Consider the following 21,556-nt stretch of genomic DNA (forward strand, 5'->3'; position numbering starts at 1 on the left):
TCAATATTATGGTATAGACTATGACAAGATATTTTCTCCTGTGACAATGCTCAAATCCATTCGGATTATGCTTGCGATAACTGCTCATCTGGACTATGAAATCTGGCAGATGGATGTGAAGATAGCTTTCCTAAATGGAGAGCTGGACGAAGAGGTGTATATGATACAACCTGAAGGGTTCACATCCACAGATGAGTCTAAGGTGTGCAGGCTACAAAGGTCCATTTATGGACTTAAGCAGGCATCCCGAAGTTGGAACATACATTTTGATAGGATGATCAAGACGTATGGCTTCGTTAAGAATGGAGAAGAGCCTTGCATTTATAAGTGGGCTAATGGTCCAGTAGTGGTATTTCTTGTATTGTATGTGGATGACATTCTCTTAATCGGAAATGATGTCCATGTATTATAGAGAATAAAGATTTGGCTGTCGTCACAATCTCCATGAAGGATCTGGGAGAAGCTTCCTACATCCTAGGGATGAAGATCTATAAGGATAGATCTAAAAGATTGCTTGGCTTATCCCAGTCCACGTATATTGATACTATGCTAAAGAGGTTCAGTATGGAGAATTCCAAGAAAGGCTATCTACCGATAGGCCATGAAATTTCTCTCTCAAAGAGGGATTGTCCGACAACACCTCAAGAGAGAGAGCGTAAGAGTAGAATTCCATATGCTTCGGTAGTGGGATCTATCATATACGCCATGATATGTACACGACCAGATGTGGCATACTCACTAGGGGTAGTGAGTAGATACCAATCTGATCCAGGAAAGAATCACTAGAAGGTTGTTAAAACCATCCTGAAGTATTTGAGAAATACTAAGGACCAGTGGTTTGTTTATGGTGAATCGAACTTGAGACTTATAGGATTTATAGACTCTAGTTTTCAGTCTGATCATGATGACAGTAAGAGTGTGTCGGGATTTATTTTTACCCTTAATGGTAGGGTTGTCTGCTGGAAAAGTTTCAAGCAGCACACTGTGGCTGTTCAGTTTGCGAGGCGGAGTATGTCGCTGCATCACATGCTGCCAAAGAAGTGGTGTGACTGAGGAAATTCATCACCGAGCTCAGAGTAGCACCCTCCCTTATTGGTCCAGTTCTACTCTACTGTGACAGCTCTGGAGCCATTGCTTAGGCAAAGGAACCAAAGGCACACCAGCGGACGAAGCATATTCTGCACTACTACCATCTCATCCAGACAATTATGGATTGAGGTGACGTCGACCTTCAGAAGATCGATAGAAAGAAGAACCTGGCCGACCCATTCACTAAAGCCATTGCGGTGAAGGAGTTCGACAACTTCAAGTCGAAGATGGATATTAGATACTGCACTGATTGGCTTTAGGCCAAGTAGAAGATTGTTGGGAATAGTGTCTCAAAGCCAATCATCAATCTGTTGATGGTTGTGCTCTTTTTTGTATTAGTATATAAATTATCAATAAATAAAAATTATTTTGGTATCTTCATCACAAATTATTTCATCTTCTAATGAACTCCTGTGTTGTGGTGAAGTCCTTAGGACTATTTAGACTCGATAAAGGAGGATTTGTCGTTTAGTCCTTAAACCTGTTCGTGACCAAATGATATGTTGTTACTAAGGACAACAACATTTATCAAGCATAGGTCATTGTGTGCCATATAGGTTGGTTGTCTTCTTAACCAAGGAGTGTGGAGACACTGGTATGGCATAAAGATGAGATATAAGGATACATCTGCACTGAACGTGACCAACTCCGAAGCTATTTCTGCTATCAAGATTTGCTCCGATGGGATATGGGTATAAATATCCCTCCGACCTGAGACCGCCACGATGACTTGCAAGCAACTCACTGCACTTAGGCACTAGACTACCTAAATTTCTAATTCAGTGACGGAAGGATGCTGGGTGTAGTCAAGTACTTGACTTGTCGGTGCGTATGTCAAAAAGGGATTGACCACTCCAGTTCAGGAGCTGTGTACAGTCATGTTTCAATTTAGAAAAATCTTGGCCAGGGTAGTCCTAGTGAGGAGTTACAGGACTGTTTGAGTTGAGCACGATTTGGATGATCTAATCAGGGTTGACAGTTTAACCCTGAGTCATCCTAAACACAGGGGTCAAAAGGGATGAATACAATAACCATATTCATGTAGGTTCTGAGTGTTGCGATTGTGACTATTCGACCTATCCAAACGTCGGGTACCATTGCTAGATGGTCACTTCGATTAGTGCAGAAATTGGTTCCTGTGCTACCGGCTTAGGTTCGAACCTGCGGGGTCACACACATTAGAGGTTCCTATCTGATCTGATGGCTGATTAAGAGTCCTAATATTCATGGACTATGAGTCCTACATGTCTGGGACTCTGTGATCGAGAATCAAAATTCTCTGATCACGAGTCCCACACATTTTGGGTACCGGGGTCAAGAGTCCCACTAGTTTGGGACTCTTCGATCAAGATTTCATATCGATGGACTTTGATATCCGATTGCCCATCGAATTTAGACTCAATATTTATGAGAGGTTTAATTAGTGATTTGATCACTAATTAACTCAATTTGATTGAGTAATTACTTTTGGATCAAGTCCAATTGAATTGGATTTAGTTGGGTTTGACCCAATTAGGTTAAGTGTTGACCTAATCGTCGAAGTGGTTTGGTCCCTGATTTGTTCAGGGATTGGGCTTAGTCAATTTCTAATTTGATTAGAATTATATTGAGCTTAATTAAGCCTAATTAAGTTGGGTTTAATTTAGTCTAATTATGCTTAACCTATTTTGATTAGGTTGGCTCAATTAGGTTCAAACCACCTTGATATTTCTCTCTGTGCCACCTCACTTCTTCAGCACCCATTTGAATTCACGAGAAGCAACTTCTCATGAATTTTCTCTCATGCAGAAGGCATCTCACGCCCACTCTTGTGCGCCAATTTTTGGATAAACTTGATTTGTTAGCCATTCAAATTCAAAGGGTATTTGAATTTGAATGGATAACTTATCCCTTACACCTTCATGCTTATCCATCTTGTGCGCCACTTATCATACACGAGAAAGAGTTTCTTGTGAATTTTCTCCATGCACAAAAGAAGCCACGCCCCTTCTCTTCTCACACCCAAGTGGTTAGGGATGAGTTGGTTTGCATTTGAATTCAAATTCGATTTGAATTCAAATGTGCAACCACTTATCTTTATCCTCTCACGCGGATAAGACACGTCTTGCATTGTTTTAAAAAGAGGAGAAAGGTGGGACGTGCACACAATCTGATCTGAAAAAGAAAAGAGAGTGTGAGGAAGGTTTCTGCATATTTTTAAAAAGTTCAAAACATTTCGAGAGGAAAGAAAGAAAGAGAGTGGGCGCAGGGTCTTCTGTGAGCATCCTAGGGTTTCAGCCTAGGGTTCGGGAAGTGAGAAAGTGAGCTACGAGTGTCATGAGCCCACCAAATTCAAGGAAGAGCATCATCAACCTCTCAAGCATGTTTGCTGATGATCTGGAGTATTCGAGGAATCGACAGACATCGATCGAAGGAGTTCGATCAGCATCGGCGGTCGAAAGGGCTCTACAACGAGCTAGCACTCGTGAGGAGCCGATCAGATCGGGAGCTTCGTGTGGATGATCCGCAGAGGCTAGACACGCTATGTGACTTCATTGCAATGATCAAATCCTCCCAACGATGATTAGATTACGGTGATCGACTACCCGCACAAAGGTAATGTGTTCTGAACACATAGCAATAAATTGTTTACTGTTCAAATTTGAATTTTAAATTTAAATGCATGCATGCTGTATATCATATTTAAATCCTAGTGTAGGATAAATATATATTAATTAATTAGATTAATTAATAATTTTTACTGTAAAATAGTGATTTTGAAAAAGTTTTAAAATTATCATTTTACCCCTGCACTCAAATTTCACTTCAGTCACCTCCCCGGCCAACCCACTCCGCGGCTCTGTGGCACCATCATGTCGCAGCCGACCCCCTCGCCACCCCATTTTGCCCCCGACCGCCGGCTGCCCCCTCCCTAGCCCCGTCTCTGCTGACTGACCCCCTCCTCGACCCAGTGGTGCTGCTGGCCACCCACGGCCCCCTCCCCACCCCCATCTCGCCCCCGATTGCCCTCCGACCCCATCCTGCCCTCGTTTCACCCCCGACCACCGGCCATCCCTTCTCCGACCCCGTGGCACCGTCAGTCACCTACGGTCGCCCCCCGACCCCATCCCATCTTCGATCGCCCCCCGACCCCATCCTGCCCCCATTTCGCCCCCGACCATCGGCTGCCCCCTCCTTGACCCCGTCTCCATCGGCCGACCCCTCCCCAACCCCGTGGTGTCGCCGACCGCCCACGGCCCCCTCCCTGCCCTCGTCTCGCCCCCAGCCACCCCCCGACCCCATCCCGACCCCATTTCGCCCCCGGTCGCCCCCTGACCTCCTCTCCACCGATCGACCCCCTCCCCAGCCCCGTGGTGCCCCTGGCCGCCCATGCCCCCCCCCCCTCCGAGTGGCTCAATCAACACAAAAAAAAGGTTGGAATCTTACCTCCGGTGGATAGTGGTGCGGACGGCGGCGGCAATGGTGGAGAGGGGCTCGCCGGTAGGAAGAGATGGGGGGGAGAGCACGGAGAGGGAGAGGGAGAGAGGAGAGGGGAGATGGGAGAGCATGGAGAGGGAGAGGGGTGAGGGGATGGGGGGAAGGGTTTTACGCAAAGGGACGTCGAGTTGACGTGCATTGAATGCAGAACTATTAGTAACAAAAATTTTTATCGCTAGTACAATTATTAGAGACAAAAAATTATTTTTGTCGCTAATAATTCCTATCAAAAAAAATTTTTCTCACCAAAAAAATTTTTTCTTTAAAAAAATTATTTGCGATGAAAAAAATTTCATCGTTAATAACATTATTAGCAATGAAAATTTTATTTTCATCATCAATAATTTTTGTAAAAAAAATAAAAAAAATTCACTAAAAAAAATTTCTCACTAAAATAATTTTACCTAAAAAATTATTAGCAATAAAAAAAATTTCATCATTAATAACTTTATTAGCAACAAAAATTTGATTTTCTTTTTCAATAATTTCTGTCAAAAAAATTTTTTTTCTACTAAAAAAATAAAAAAATATTATTTATGATGAAAAAGATATATTTCATCATTAATAACATTATTAGCAATAAAAATTTATTTTTCATCATCAATAATTTTTATCAAAAATAAAATTTTTCACTAAAAAAATTTTTTCTCTAAAAGAATTTCATCTAAAAAAAATTAATTTTTTTTAATCTAAAAATTTTTGATCTAAAAAATTTTTTTAAATAATTTTATCAAAAAATTTAATTTTTTATTTATAAAAAATTATATAAATAATTAATTTAGATGATAATTATTTTTCTGCTGATATATTACAGATGTTAACTAACAATCTTTGTTACACATGAGTTAAATTTTGATCGTGTTCTTATATTTTCACAGATACGTTGTTTGGATCAATTTTTAGATAATCTGCTGGTCTTAATTTCTATATAGAATCTGATCTTTTTGATAGAAGATCGACATTAATTGGTGGTTTCAGAGATCGGACTACTGTGGTGCATCATCTGCCGCAAATTAAGGACAGTATTCAAGAAGTTATATTTTTTTATTAAATATATTATAGGATTTTATTGTCACAAAAGATTATTGATCAAATTTTTTTGAAATAATTTAAAAATAAATGATATAATTTAATCTATCAAATAGTTGAAAAAATTTTATTCTTTATACAGTTGAAAGTTAATATTTTTTTTAAATCAAATTCTTTACGTTTAATTTTTTGAGACACTTTACTTTTGGATCTTATAGATGGTTGATTTAGTTATAGGTGAAGAATTTTGGGGCATCATCCAACAAAGTCTGGGTACTAGGAGAATAATTTTTTCAGTATCAAAAGTTACTTTTTTAAATTTTTAATTTTTTAATTATTTTTATAATTTTTATTTTTTTAAATTTTTTATTTTTTTAAAATATTTATGATGAAAATATTTTCATCATAAATAATTGAGTATTTATGATAAAAAATAATTTTTTATCATAAATAGTTAATTATTTATGATGTAATATTTTTATCATAAATAATCTATAATTTTTATATTTTTAAATTTTAAAATATTAGTAATGAAAATTTTTTATCATAAATAATAGACTATTTATGATGAAAAATTATTTTTCATCATAAATACTAAATTATTTATGACGTAATATTTTTATCATAAATAATCTATAATTTTTATATTTTTTAAATTTTAAAATATTAGTGATAAAATATTTTTATCATAAATAATAGACTATTTATGATGAAAAAATATTTTTCATTGCAAACAATAAATTGTTTATGATAGAATATTTTTACTATAAATAATCTATACTTTTTATATTTTTTAAAATTTTTATTCTTTTCAAAATATTGATGATGAAAATATTTTCATCATAAATAATGACTATTTATGATGGAAATTACTTTTTATCACAAATACAAGATTATTTATGATGAATTATTTTCATCATAAATAATCTATAATTTTTATATTTTTTATATTTTTTTCAAAATATTGACGATAAAAATATTTTCATCATAAGTAATCAACTATTTATGATGAAATATTATTTTTTATCATAAATAGTTAATTATTTAGGATGAATTATTTTCATCGTAAATAATTTATAATTTTTATTTTTTTAAAATTTATTATTTTTTTAAAAATATTGATGATGAAAATATTTTTATCATAAATAATCAACTATTTATGATGAAAAATTATTTTTTATCATAAATAATTAATTATTTATGACATAATATTTTTATCATAAATAATTTATAATTTTTATATTTTTAAATTTTTTATTTTTTTAAAAATATTGATGATAAAAATATTTTTATCATAAATAATTGATTATTTATGATGAAAAATATTTTTTTATTGCTAACATTAAGTTATTTATGATGTAATATTTTCATCATAAATAATGTATAATTTTTATATTTTTTATATTTTTTATTTTTTTAAAATATTGATGATGAAAATATTTTTATCATAAATAATAGCTATTTATAATGAAAATAATATTTATTTTAAATACTAACTTATTTTCATCATAAATAATCTCTAACTTTTTATTTTTTAAATTTCTTATTTTTTTAAAAATATTGATGATGAAAATATTTTTATCATAAATAATATTTTATTTATGATAAAAATTATTTTTCATTACAAACACTATATTATTTAAGATATAATTTTTTTATCATAAATAATCTTTAATTTTTATATCTTTTAAATTTTTTATTTTTTTAAAATATTGATGATAAAAAATTTTCATCATAAATAATAGACTATTTATGATGAAAAGTTAATTTTTATCATAAATACTAAATTATTTATGATGTAATATTTTATTACAAATAATCTATAATTTTTATGTTTTTTAAATTTTATTTTTTTCAAATATTCATGATAAAAAAATTTTATCATAAATAATAAATATTTATGATGAAAAATATTTTTCATCATAAATACTTAATTATTTATGATGTAATATTTTTATCATAAATAATATATAATTTTTAAATTTTTAAAATTTTACTTTTTTTCAAATATTTATGATAAAAAATTTTTATTATAAATAATGAGTATTTATGATGGAAAATACTTTTTATCATAAATATTTAATTATTTATGATATAATATTTTTCATCACAAATAATCTATAATTTTTAAATTTTTATAATTTTTTAATTTTTTAAATATTAATGATGAAATATTTTTATTAGGAATAATATTATTATCGATAAAAAAATATTTTTTATCATAAATAATTAAATTATTTATGATAAAAATATTTTCATCATGAATATTTATAAATTTAAAATTAAAATAAATATTATATTATTTATGATAAAAATATTCATCATAAATAATTAGTATTTATGATGAAATTTATTTCCATCGCTAATAGCAAACTATTTACGATGAAAAATTATTTTTATAGTAAATATTTTATTATTTATGATGAATTTAATTTTTCATCGTAAATACTCTTATTGGTGATGAAAATATTGCGTCACAAATAATTCTGTCGCAAAAACACTCTTTTCTTGTAGTGATCGATCTTGCACCTACTCTTTGATGATGGTTATCTCTTGTTGACCCATTCTATGGAGGAGTATTTTCAGACTTTTGGTTAGTGAATGAATCTTCAGAATTAGGCATATAGTTTAGTCCCAAAATTAGTCTCATATGAAGCACCAGATCAAGGAGACTCTAGATATCAGTGGGTAGGATGGTCCATGGTACTACTTGGGGTTTCTTGTTTAGTGGGAAGATTATCCAAATTGGATTGTTGCTCTTTGAAGTAGAGTATCCATGACTAACTTGATGGACAAAAATTTAGAACCCTTTCTATGATTGGCAGAATTACTTTCATCAAAACATCATCATTCCTAAACTAGTTATCGCCAGGTTGGAGTAGCTGATTTGAAACTTCCATGGTAGACCTCGAGAGTTACGAGGGAAGTCTACTTGCTTTCATGGGAGAAGGTCTATCAAACTTTATAGGAAGGAGGTCTGGGTATCTCATCATTGATGAGCAGGAATTAAGCTCTAATTACCAAGCATTCTGCCAAGCTTATAATGAAGCATGATGATATACCGTGCTTATTGGTAGTATCTAAATATGGCTCTTGATCTGCCCTTTTTACTCTATTTCCTACTGACAACAGCTTATATATGTGGAAGGCCATATGTGCTCATACATTGATTGTGTTGGCCCATATTAGATGGATCTTGGTTGATGGTCATTCTATCAAGGTGTTGAGTGATCTTTAGTTGTTCTCTATCTCTTTATGCCTCATGCGTACTACTATCAATGTGAAGTTGTTAGAGGATAGATCTATCAAAGACCCTTGAAAAGAAGGATAGAGAACTTGAGACACCTTCAAGATATCTAGACTCTCCAATGATAGCTTGACTGATAGAGTGCCGGCCTCTATCATTCCTACCTTTGATACACATGAAAGCTAGTTTGGGGATTTTCATCTTCGATCAGAGTTAAAAATTGGAGACTTTTACAAACTCTACCAACTCAACCCATTGGAGTTTAAAGATAATGCTTATATATGGAAAATTGATGTTTATCCTAGAGTAACCTTGCTCTTATGGAAGGTGATTTGGCATTGGATTATATACCACTATATTTTGGTCAGAAGGAAGATAAATCTACCCCTTTTGTATGATATTTGCATGAAGATTGAGGAGACTGTATCACATGTGTTATTTTGGTGCCCTAGGATAGAGAGTATTTGATATTTATTTGATATTTCTCATCTGATTACCACTTGTATTGAGGTATTTCTTAGAGTTCTTGAAGGATGAATTCCAAAGAGATCTCTTGAGATAGAAGCTTGTTGAGGCGGCATACATCACTTACCATATGTAGTTGAGCCCAAACGAGTGTCTGAGAGTAAAAGCACTTTTTTGGCCAAAGTTATCCTGATGAAGTTCCTCATGCAAGCTTCAAAAATCTTGGTGTGTCTTAGAGCTTGCCCAAAGTCATCCTCAACCATATCATCTTTGCCCTCCCTTTTAAACTTTGACACCCATATCTCCTATCTCCTTCCCTCTGGATGATGCTTGCCTTCACTCTAAATTTTCATCTATGGCTACAACATTGATGCTTCCTATCACTTTCAATGTAGTTACCACTAGGAAGCTAGCTCCCTTCCCACTTCACTTCAAAAAAATTGAAGATGGGTCTCCCATCTCCTAACGCCACCTTATTTCTCTTGGCCCAAATTCTTGTATACCGATTACACCTACTCTCTGCTCCCAAAGGTGCCTAATCCCATTCTTCCATGGTTGTTGCCTTGTCCACTCTTTATGTGGCATCTTTCACCATTTGCAGATGTATCACCCCCTTGAAAGCGGACAAACCATCAAAGAGTACCTCTCCTTTAATATACTAAAAGCAGGTAACATTGAAGTGTAACTCATCATCATGGGTGTTAACCTGCAATTTAGAGCATCATGCATCCTTACACCATCTAAGGCCTCTCCCCTAAAATGATTGTCTTTCCTTTATCTTATCCATCTAACTGCTTGGTCTACCTTAAATCCTACTATAACAATTGCCAACCATCTATAGTAAAGCAAGAAGTGACCACTTCAGCCAATTAATGCCATCTTTGAGCTTCTAGAGCTAAATTATCCTCACTTCTTCAACAGCAACATGCCTCTATACTCCAATTAATATGGATCTCAACCTAACACAAAATATTTTTAATCTAGAGGTTCATCCATTCAGAGAATCTTGGAACATCTTTTTCGACCAAAAAGCCAGATTTGTTTAATAAAGAATACTTTTTGGTTTTTCGGTCTATATCTAAAAATTTGGTAAAATGATCCACTACCTTCTCAAGCTTTCCCAAATATCGATAGTTCAACAGAAGGCCTCAGATTAATCTAGAATTTAGACAAGATTATCTTTGTAAAAGTCCAGCCCCATATCTCTCCCTTGGGGACCACCATTAGAATGATAAATAGGAGGCATTGTGTCACGCCTCCGATCCGAGATTGTGAGTCGAAGGTCATGGCAACTGCCACATACTCAAAAAAAACTTTTTCCATAAGCATGCAAGGCATCTCATCATGATATCTTACACATAAGTTAAATAATTTTTCAATTTTAATGATTAACCATAGTTCAAATAACAAATCAAAACTCAGTGTCAAAAGAAAAATAATTGTCTGACAAAGTCAACACTTAAAATAAAAGTCTTGCATCAATTCTGAGAAAATCCTAAATCAAATGAGCTAACTCCATCTCTAATCACTCTCCCAACTGAAATCCCACATCATGCTAATTTTCTGGATCTATAAAGAAAAATATAAAACTCATCATGAGCTAAATAGCTCAGTAAGCAGTGTATACCTTTTAACTGAATAAATCAGACAATAATACTGTACACATCGATTTACTGATAATAACAAAATCAATATGTAAATTCATAATTTAATTCATCACACTATCAATCATATATAAAATTTTAATTCATCAAAATTTTAAATTATGCTTATCATCTTAAATTCATCAAATTTTTTAAGTTCTTCTTACCAACCATGACTATGACCATATTTTTCCTGTGATAGGGTCATAATACTGCGTATCTTCTTGCGGTAGACTGCGAATCATCTGACAGCAAGTCCTTCAGAACCGCTGGTCTCATTGGCGGTTTGTCGCTGGTCTCTCTAGCGACATGTCACCGGTCTCGCTGGCGACATAAACCCTTAGGGCAAATCAATTGTCAATGTATATGCCCCCATTGATGGGGTCCTTTACATAGTCAGGTTGTCAATTCATATCATCTTTCAATTCATATATTATTTTAAAAATAATATAAATAAGTGATATTCGAGTTAATCAATCATATCATTCTTTATGATCATACATCATCATAATAATTTTCAACAAATATCTTCAATCATAAATAATTTTCAACAATTATTTTCAATCACAATTAATTTCAACGAATATTTTCAATCATAAGCATGCCATGAATTTATCTAATTTAAATTTATAATTTATCAGATAAATTTAATAAAAGTAAAATATTACTTACCTCAAAAGAAAATCCAAATTAGGGATCCTAAAAATCTGAAAAATCCTTCTCCGAACTTGGTACGTCAAATATCATATTTTTGATCAAAATTTTATTAAATAAAATAATAAAAATTCTTAAAATCTAATATCCTCACATGGATCGACTAGATGACAGCATCCAAAATTTTTTAAATTATTATTTTTATTTTATTATTTTTTTTAAATTCATAAATCCTAAAAAAATCCAAGAGAGAGCAGAGAGAGAAAGTTTCTCTCTCTTTCTCTTTCTCTCTCTCTCTTTTTTTCTTCTTTTTCTTTCTTTTTTCTTTTCTTTTCTTTTCCTTTCTTTTCTTTTTCTCTCGGGCTCTTTCTTGGCCGAAACAGGGGACCGGCAGGTCCCCTCCCTTTGACCAACTGTTTGGGCCATGGCCGACATGACGAAGGCTGGCGGCAAAGAGGGCAACCCACATGGGTTCGGAGAGGCCAAGATCGACGGTCGGCAGTGATCGCCGATGTCAAAAAATCAAAGAAGAAGAAGAGACTGAACAGGGGTCCATTCTTTGACGAAATCTGGTGACAACCATTGCCGGCAGTCGTGCCCACAGACATGAAAAAGAAGGGAGAGGAGAGAGAAAGAGGAAGGAAGGCTTACCTCAGCCTCCGGTGACCCCACCAGTGAAAAATTGCGGTGAGCATGAAACAAGGGCCGCGGCTTCAATCGAAGAAAATTAGGGAGGAAGACCGATGAAGGGTTTCTAAGGAAGGGGAGAGCCTTTTTATAGAGAGCCCTAGGACTCTTGGTGGTCCTAGGACACCTGAGCACCGCAGCTTCATCGGAGAAGAAGACTCCTATCGGGAGTCTTCTTCCTGGTTTCCCTGTTTTTGTTTGTTTTTTTTTTTTTTTGGGCTTGGGCTTGGGTCTCCTAAATCGGGCTTGGGCTTGGGCTTGGGTCATCACATTCTTCACCCCTAAAAGAAATTTCATCCTCGAAATTTTTTATACCTGTGGTCTCGAAGAGCTGGAGATATTTTTGCTTCATTTCTTCCTCTAGTTCCCAAGTAGCTTCTCTTTCCGAATGTCGACTCCACTGTATCTTGACATAAGGAATGTTGCGACATCTCAGCACTTGTTCTTTATGGTCCACGATCCGTATCGAATATTCTTCATATAATAGATCTTTTCTAGCTTGCAAGGGTTCAAGTTTCATGATGCGACTTGGGTCTGATTAATATTTCTTTAACATAGAAACATGAAAAATATTATGTACTCTTACAAGTGAAGGTGGTAAGGCAAGTCTATACGCTACCTCACCAATTCTTTCTAAAATCTCAAACGGACTCACATATCAAGGATTCAATTTGCTACGAATGCCAAATCTTAAGATTCCTTTTGAAGGAGACATATTGAGAAATACATGGTCACCAATTTGAAATTCTAATTTCCATCTCCTGTTATCTGTATAACTTTTCTGTCTGCTTTGTGCTGTCCGAAGTCGTTCTTTAATTAATTGAATCTTCTCGACTACTTGTTGAAAAAGTTCAGGGCCCAATATTCTTCGCTTACCAACATCATCCTAGTGAATCGATGATCGACATCTTCTACCATATAATGCTTCATAAGGTGCCATACCAATGCTAGCCTGATAACTATTATTATAAGCGAACTTAATTAAAGATAGATGCTCATCCCAAGAATTTTTCATATCTAAAATACAAGTTCTTAACATATCTTCTAAGATCTGAATAGTTCTTTCTGACTGGCCATCAGTCTGTGGATGAAAGGCTGTACTGAAGTTTAATTTTTTTTCTAATGCTTTGTGTAAGCTCTTCCAAAACTGTGATACAAATCTGGTATCTCGATCTGATACAATGGTCACTGAAATTCCATGTAGCCTTACAATTTCTTTCATATATAATTTTGCTAGTCTTTCCAAAGTGAATCCAATTCTAATTGATAGAAAGTGTGCAGACTTTGTCAATCGATCCATAATCACTCAGACTGCATCATTTTTACTTGGAGTCTTAGGTAGTCCAGTTACAAAATCTATAGTGATATGTTTCCACTTTCATACTGAAATATCGAGAGGTTGAAGTAATCCTGCAGGTCCCTGATGTTCAGCTTTAACTTGTTGACACACCAAATATTGAGCCACAAATTGAGCGATCTCTCTTTTCATATTGTTCCACCAGTATATTTCCTTCAAGTCCCTATACATCTTAGTACCTCCCGGATGAACTGTATAACCAGTCTAATGTGCTTCCTGAAGTATTTTTTATTTGAGTACCGAATCATTGGGTATGCAAATTCTATTTTTGAATCTCAACGAACCATCATCATATATCTTGAATTCAGATTGAACACCAGCTTCCACTGAATCCTTTATTTTGTTAATTATGGATCACCATTCTGGGCGACTATAATCCTTTCAATGAGTGTTGGCTGAACCCTCATGTTGGCTAATCATACTGTTGAGTCATATACTCGAATATCTAATTTTAGTTTTCTTATATTCTTCAATAATTGACTTTGATGTGTAATTAAAATAGCCAAATTCTCCATGGATTTTCTACTAAGGGCATCAGCGACAACATTAATTTTTTCGGGATGATAATGAATTATTAAATCATAATCTTTCAACAGTTCTAACCACCTTCTCTGTCTCATATTTAATTTCTTCTGCGTATAAATATACTTCAAACTCTTATGATCAGTAAACACTTCACACTGCGCATCGTATAAATGATGTCTCCAAATTTTCAGGGCAAAAATCACTGCTGCTAACTCCAAATCATGTGTCGGATAATTCTGCTCATATGGTTTCAATTATCTTGAGACGTAAGCCACTATCTTACCATGTTGCATTAATATATAGCCAAGTCTCTTTTTAGATGCATCACTGTATATTGTGAATCCTTTATCTCCTGTTGGTATAGTAAGAACAGGAGCTGAAACTAATCATTATTTTAACTCTTGAAAACTCTATTCACAATCCTTGGTCCACTCAAATTTAACTCCTTTCTAAGTAAGATGAGTCAAAGGTATAGCTATGCAGGAGAATCCTTCTACAAATCATCTATAATAACCTGCCATTCTCAGAAAATTCTGAATCTCAAAAATATTTATAGGTCTGTTCCACTGCATCACAGCTTTCACTTTTGTTGGATCCACAAAAATTCCATCTTTAGATATGATGTATCCTAAAAAGATTATTTTGTCCAACCAAAATTCACACTTCTTTAATTTGGCATAAAGCTTTTCTTTCCTCAATATTTGCAGTACACACCATAAATATTCTTCATGCTTCAATTTGCTTCTTGAATATATCAAGATATCATCAATAAATACGACAACAAACTTATCAAGATAGGATTTGAATATTCTGTTCATTAAATCCATGAAGGCCGCTGGAGCATTAGTTAACTCAAATGGCATCACTAAAATTCATAATGTCCATAATGAGTTCTAAATAGTCTTTGGTATATCTTCTGCTTTGATTTTTAACTGCTGATATCTTGAACGAAGATCAATTTTTGAAAAAACTTGTGCACCTTACAGCTGATCAAACAAATCATCGATTCAAGATAGAAGATACTTATTTCTAATAGTATTCTTATTCAACTCTCTATAGTCGATACAAAACCTCATGCTACCATCTTTCTTTTTCACAAACAAAACTAGAGCTCTCCAAGGAGATACACTAGGTCTTATAAAGCCTTTATCTAACAAATTCTGTAATTGATTTTTTAACTCCTTCAATTCCATAGGAGCCATTCAGTAAGGAGCTTTAGAAATCGAATCGGTATTGGGTGCCAACTCAATGATAAATTTAATTTCTCTATCCGATGGTAGTTTGGATAAATCATCAATGAATACATCTGAAAATTTATTTACGATAGAAATATCCTATACCCTCAATTCATCATGTTCTGTATTCTTTATTGATACTAGATAACCTCTACATCCCTTTCTTAGTATCTGTCTAGCTTGCACCAATGAAATAATACGTAAAGGAGTGATTCCTATACTTCTATCAAAATTGAAAGTTAATTCTCTCGATATTTGAAAGTTCACTCTTTTTCATGACAATCCATAGAGGCATGATAAGTAGCAAGCCAATCCATTCCTAGAATGACATCAAAATCATGCATATCTAGGACCACCAAATCTGTCGGTAATTCTCTTTCTCCTATTCTGATACTACATGACTTGCATGTTAGATGTGTGCCCTAGATGCCAGATTGGCTGACACATTTCTGTACAAATCTAAGGGCAAATTTGTAATTTTGACTATAAATCAATAAATAGATTATTCTTCTATCACATTATGTACATTGTGTCTGTGATACATCCTTTGAGTTAGTAGGAATGTCAATTCATATTTTTAGAGTTAAAAATTTAATGCATGAATTTACATAATTAACTCATAAACAGCTCCTGACCATAAGATCATCATGAGGATGGTGATCGATCCGGAAGGTTGGTGTACGATCGCTTCCTTAGGGTAGATGTGTCTTAAGTCTATGGTGTGGAGACATCGGAGAGAGAGTACAGGTATTCATTGAGAATGAGAGTACTGAGCGTGACCATATCGAGCAGTCATAAGGAAGTCTATCTCTCGTCGATGACTAGCTCGATGCTGCAGTTGTGTGTCTAATTCTTTGATCTGAGGTGCATCGATAGTTTACCTTGAGTGTGTTATAGTTTGACTACACCATAACTCGATCTCCTAGCCATTCGAAACCCGAAGGTATATGTTGGCTATAGCATATTCATTATAGAAACTAGGTCGCACCAAAATGGGATCTATCAACCTCGGTAGATGAGAGGAGTAGTCCTATGATGATCGAAAGATCGAGTCCTTAAGCCCATGGCCATGGCAGAGTGAAATAATGAAAAAAGAGTTTTCCATTGGGGTTTCACATCAGACTCGGATCGATCGATTGATTCATATGATTGATGTTGGGTTTGATGAGTTCATCTTAACCCTAATTCAGTCGAGACTCATGATAGAAGAACTCAATCACACAGGTAGCTGCATCGAGAGGTTCATCTTCAGTTCTGATGGATTGCCACCATATACTACTAGGTATCACTGATGGATTTTGGGAGCAATTAGAATGATATTGATGATCAATCATTCTAATTATCTGAATTAGAAGAATTCTGGTCCATTGAAAGGAGTTTCGATGATGTCGATGATGAGATCATGATATATCTCATTACCATACAAAATTGAACCTAACTGGGTCACACAAATAAGGATTAGGATCTGGATGTCATCAATTAGACTAACCCAATTGATTTGGATAAGATCCAATTAGATTCAAGAAAATCATGCTAGCACATGATTGAGCCTAACTTTCTCCTCATGTAATCTTTTCTATCTCTACTAAGCCAAATATGATTTGACTCATTCAGAGAATCTTAGAAAGATTTTTCTCAATCTAAATAAAGCTTGTCCAGCTCAAAAAAAGCTTATCTTAATTCATTAGATGAATTTAAGACAAGCACCTGCTAATTCCTGTCACCTGCCAATTTCATTTTAGGATATTTGTCAAAAGTTGATATATGGGTCTTTAATTGAAGGCCACTTGGCAAGAACTTATTGAAAGATTTTTGTGGAGCCAAACCACATCAAATTGGATGCCATAATCAGATTATGGAGTGAGCCCAATTGGATTAAGTCGGCACCCCAAGTGGATAAGGTTGGAGAGTCTTGATAAGATTGGACTCTTTGGCACCAACCTCTCTTTGTCCTTATCCGATGTTGGCGCCAACTTTGAGATAGAGGCTTGGGTTCTTATCTAATCAAATGACATCAAGCAACCAATCAGAATTTTTTCAAAATTTATTAGAATTTTTTTGATTGGTTGAATGATGTGGCACTGCGCAGCATACAGGGTCTATATAAACCCTTCTGCGCCTAGGGTTTTGAAGAGAAGTTGTTTTATGCACCAAACCCAATAGCTGCTGCCCCCTTCCTTCTTCTCCACATCCTCCTTGCTCTCCTATCTCCCCTTTTCATGTTCAAGGAGTTGGACATTCATCTGGTGCAAGAAAAAGGCGTGGTGTGCCTGGAACAGAAAGGCTGCAGGATATCTTCGACAGGCTGCTGCTCCAAATTCAGAAAGAGTTCTGAAGCACTTCTAAATCAGATAGAGATCTGATTTTTGGAGCATAGATTCATGAGGAGAAGATGTTCTAGGTCTTACCTGAGTGGATACTAGTAGAGGCCAGGCACTTGTGTGGCTACATCAGAACCTCAGGCTGTGCTGAGATCACCTACAGGGTAATCAGATTACTCTTGACGTATGTCTATACTTCTCATACTTTTAGATTTAATTTAGATTTAAATATCAGATAATAAAATTAGATCTAACAAATATTAGATCTAAAATAGTGTAGGATAAAATTTTTAAATTATTCTACCCTAGATTTGATGAAATCTGGAAGATCCTACAAAGGAAAAAGGTGATTTTTCCTTCAACTGGTATCAGAGCCAGATTTTTGGCTCTATTTCAGATCTAATTTAGATCTAATTTTTATATTTATTTATCTAATATTTAAAAAATTTTAGATATCATATTAGATATGATAAGATTTAAAATTAAAATATTTAAAATTAAATCTAAGAAGATCTAACATGCATGAGATGCATGACTAGACTAGGATTAGTTGAATCCATGAACAGTCTTAAGTTTTATATTTTAATGAGATTAAAATATAAATTAAATCTAATTTATTTTCTATTTTTTTGATATTATAAGTGTTATAATCAAATCAAAAAATAGAAAATAAAATTTTAATTTTTATAAAATTGATCTGTTGCATGCCTAGACTAGTTGTAGAATTATTCCAGTAACTTATCTAGAATAGATTTAATTTTGAATAGTTCAATTTAAATCTTATTTTTAAATATTATATATGATTTATTAGATCTGAAAAGCATGTTAACTAGATCAATTTTTGATATATGAGATGTATGCAAAGCATGTATTAGTTAGATCTTAAATTATATATGAGATATGTAAATTTAGATCTAACTAGTTTTGTAGTTAAATTTATATTTCTGATTAAGATATTCCTCATGGCCGTCTGGTCATAAGAATGAAGTAGGATTTAAGACCCTCTCTTCCCATTCAATGGGATGTTCTTATGACGTGTAGGGGTGCCGCACGTTCATCCTTAATCAGAAATCAAAACTTACTTTTCTGTTCATCCTTAATCAGAAATCAAAACTTACTTTTCTGCAAAACCATAGATCCTAAAATCTTAGGATTTATTTTATATATTTTATTTATGAACCCAAACTTAATTAATGAATTAAGTTTATGAAATCAATTTGGTCTAAAATTGAGAATTTCATATCTAAGATATTTTCATAAAATTGGATTCGGGCTTGGGTAGCTCAATTAGATTTAGTGGTTGATCAAATTGAATCAAGAGTTGGTTAGGTAGGATCATGAAAGCTAATAATTGACCAGTCTAATAGGATTAAGTCTGGATCAAGGTCGAATCACATTTAAATATGACTCGATCAAGTTAAGACCTAATTTGGCTCAGAGGTTAGAGTCTGAATTATAGGCTAACCCAATTGGTTCTGGTTTGATAATTTGGTGACTAAGGTAAGTTGGGCAGATACGATCAACTAATTTTTAATTGGGAGCTACTCGACTTGAATGCGTTCTTGTCGAGTTAATGGCATATCCCTTCCACCAGTCTTACTTACCTGGACATATGTGTCGATCCAGTTCTGATTTGAGATGGCTAACAATTCAAGCTGACCCATGCCACTAGGTTAGTCATAATTGTTATGACTATGTCAAGTCAAGTTTAATGAGACCTAAATCAAATCTCTCTAAGAAAATATTAAGTCTAGATCTTCCACCATTGTGGATGTGCGGGCCCTTCCCGGGGTTGATTGTTCTCGGCTGGTTACAGTGGCTCAGTTGCACCAGGAAGATGCAACCATGTCCATTAGGCATTGGATGCTACGAATTAGAGGATGGGTTGGGCTCAATATTTCGGATACGGTGAGGGACCCAATCAGGAATCTAGTTCATGCAAATGGTGGGTCTGACTTAACTAAGGATTGGAGCAATATTCCAGACATGGTGAGCTTCATAAATTAGAGATCAAATTTTGGGTGCACCATGATTAGAGAATCATTGGATAAGAGTTGTCCACTCATCGGTTGACCCATCACCAATAACTGTTAGGTGAGGTGATGAGCCAGTCGGTGAGACCGCACCACCCACTAGAAATCACTGATCATAGAGATTTTCACATCTCTACCAAGGGAGTGTAGAGATCTGAAAAAATAGTAGGAGCCTAATTTATTTAAAAATAAAACTCTTAAATAAATTGGTTAAGTCTGATTATAAAATCTAACTAGAAACTTTCGACTCTCTATAGGAAACATGTCTGCCTCCAACCCCCTGACTAAAATACTAGACACCCACAGATTGACTGGATCCAATTTCAAAGATTGGTTGAGAAACTACAAAATTATTCTGGATTTCAAAAAATTGACTCATGTCTTAGACCAGAACCCACCTGCCATGCCAGCACGTCCAACTGCTGAACAAAGAGCGTCTTTGAAAAAGTGGATGGATGATGATAACAAAGCAAGATACTATATATTGGGTGCAATGTCTGATGACTTGCAGTGCCAATATGAGAATATTTTGACTACCCACCAAATGTTGGCTCACCTGCAAGAGTTGTTTGGTGAACAGAGTCATGCAGCCAAGTATCAAGTCTTTCAAAGACTTTTTAAGGTCAAAATGCATGATGGACAGTCAGTCCAAGATCATTGTTTGACAATGATCCAGGACCTTGAGGAGCTTGAAAAATTCGGTATCATCTTAGACAAGAATTTTCAGATTGATGTGATCCTTCAGTCCTTGTCTGATGCATATGGTCAGTTCATCATGAACTTTCATATGCATAAGAAGCAGTGTACCTTGGTCGAGTTAATGAACATACCGGTTATGGCTGAGCTTTCTATGAAGGGTTCAAAAGGCTCAGTTCGTACTGTGGAGCAGACTTCTTCCAAGAGAAAGTCTTTTGGAAAGAAAAAAAAGTCTGCGAAGAAGCAGAAGGTGGATGGCAAGAAGAAGAAAACAGAACTGAAGAAGAAGGCTGCTGATAAGGAAAAATATTTCCACTGCCAATCAGACGGCCATTGGAAGTGAAACTGTCCTCAATACCTGACCACCCTAAAGAACAAGAAGGATGGTCCTTCTGGAGATATGCTCATTTTAGAATCTAACCTTACGATTTCTTCTGCATCCAGTTGGGTGCTTGACTCTAGTTCTAGTGCTCATTTGTGCACTTCTATGCAGGGTCTTGAGGAGAGCAGGAGGCTGAGGGATGGGGAGATGATCCTACGCATCGAGAATATAGCAAGAGTTGCTGCTGTGGCCGTAGGAACCTACCCTCTGCGATTACTGTTAGAATTAGATTTACTTTTAAGAGACTGTTATTATGTGCCTGCAGCAAGCAGGAATTTGATTTCTGTTTCATGTTTAGCACAAAAAGGCTATGTGATTAGCTTTCATAAGGACCATTGTAATATTTTTTATAAAAATAATAAAGTTGCAAATGGTTTTATCATTAACGGTCTCTATCAGTTACATGTTGATGTATCTGTATTTAATATCGAGCAAAATGTGAATACCATAGGAATTAAAAGGCCTAGAGATAGTCTAAATAATAGGTATCTGTGGCACTTAAGGCTAGGTCATATAGCGAAAGACAGGGTTAACAAATTAGAGAAATCTGGGCTATTGAGTCCGTTGACTTTCGAGTCATATCCAGTTTGTGAATCATGCCTTCAAGGCAAAATGACCAAGCTTCCTTTGTGGGATATGGGGAAAGGGCCACAGACCTACTTGCCCTAGTACATATGGATGTGTGTGGCCCATTTGATGTGCCGGCTAGAGGCAAC

The sequence above is a fragment of the Elaeis guineensis genome, chromosome 5 (assembly GCF_000442705.2).
Source record: "Elaeis guineensis isolate ETL-2024a chromosome 5, EG11, whole genome shotgun sequence".
In the NCBI taxonomy this organism is placed as follows: Eukaryota; Viridiplantae; Streptophyta; class Magnoliopsida; order Arecales; family Arecaceae; genus Elaeis; species Elaeis guineensis.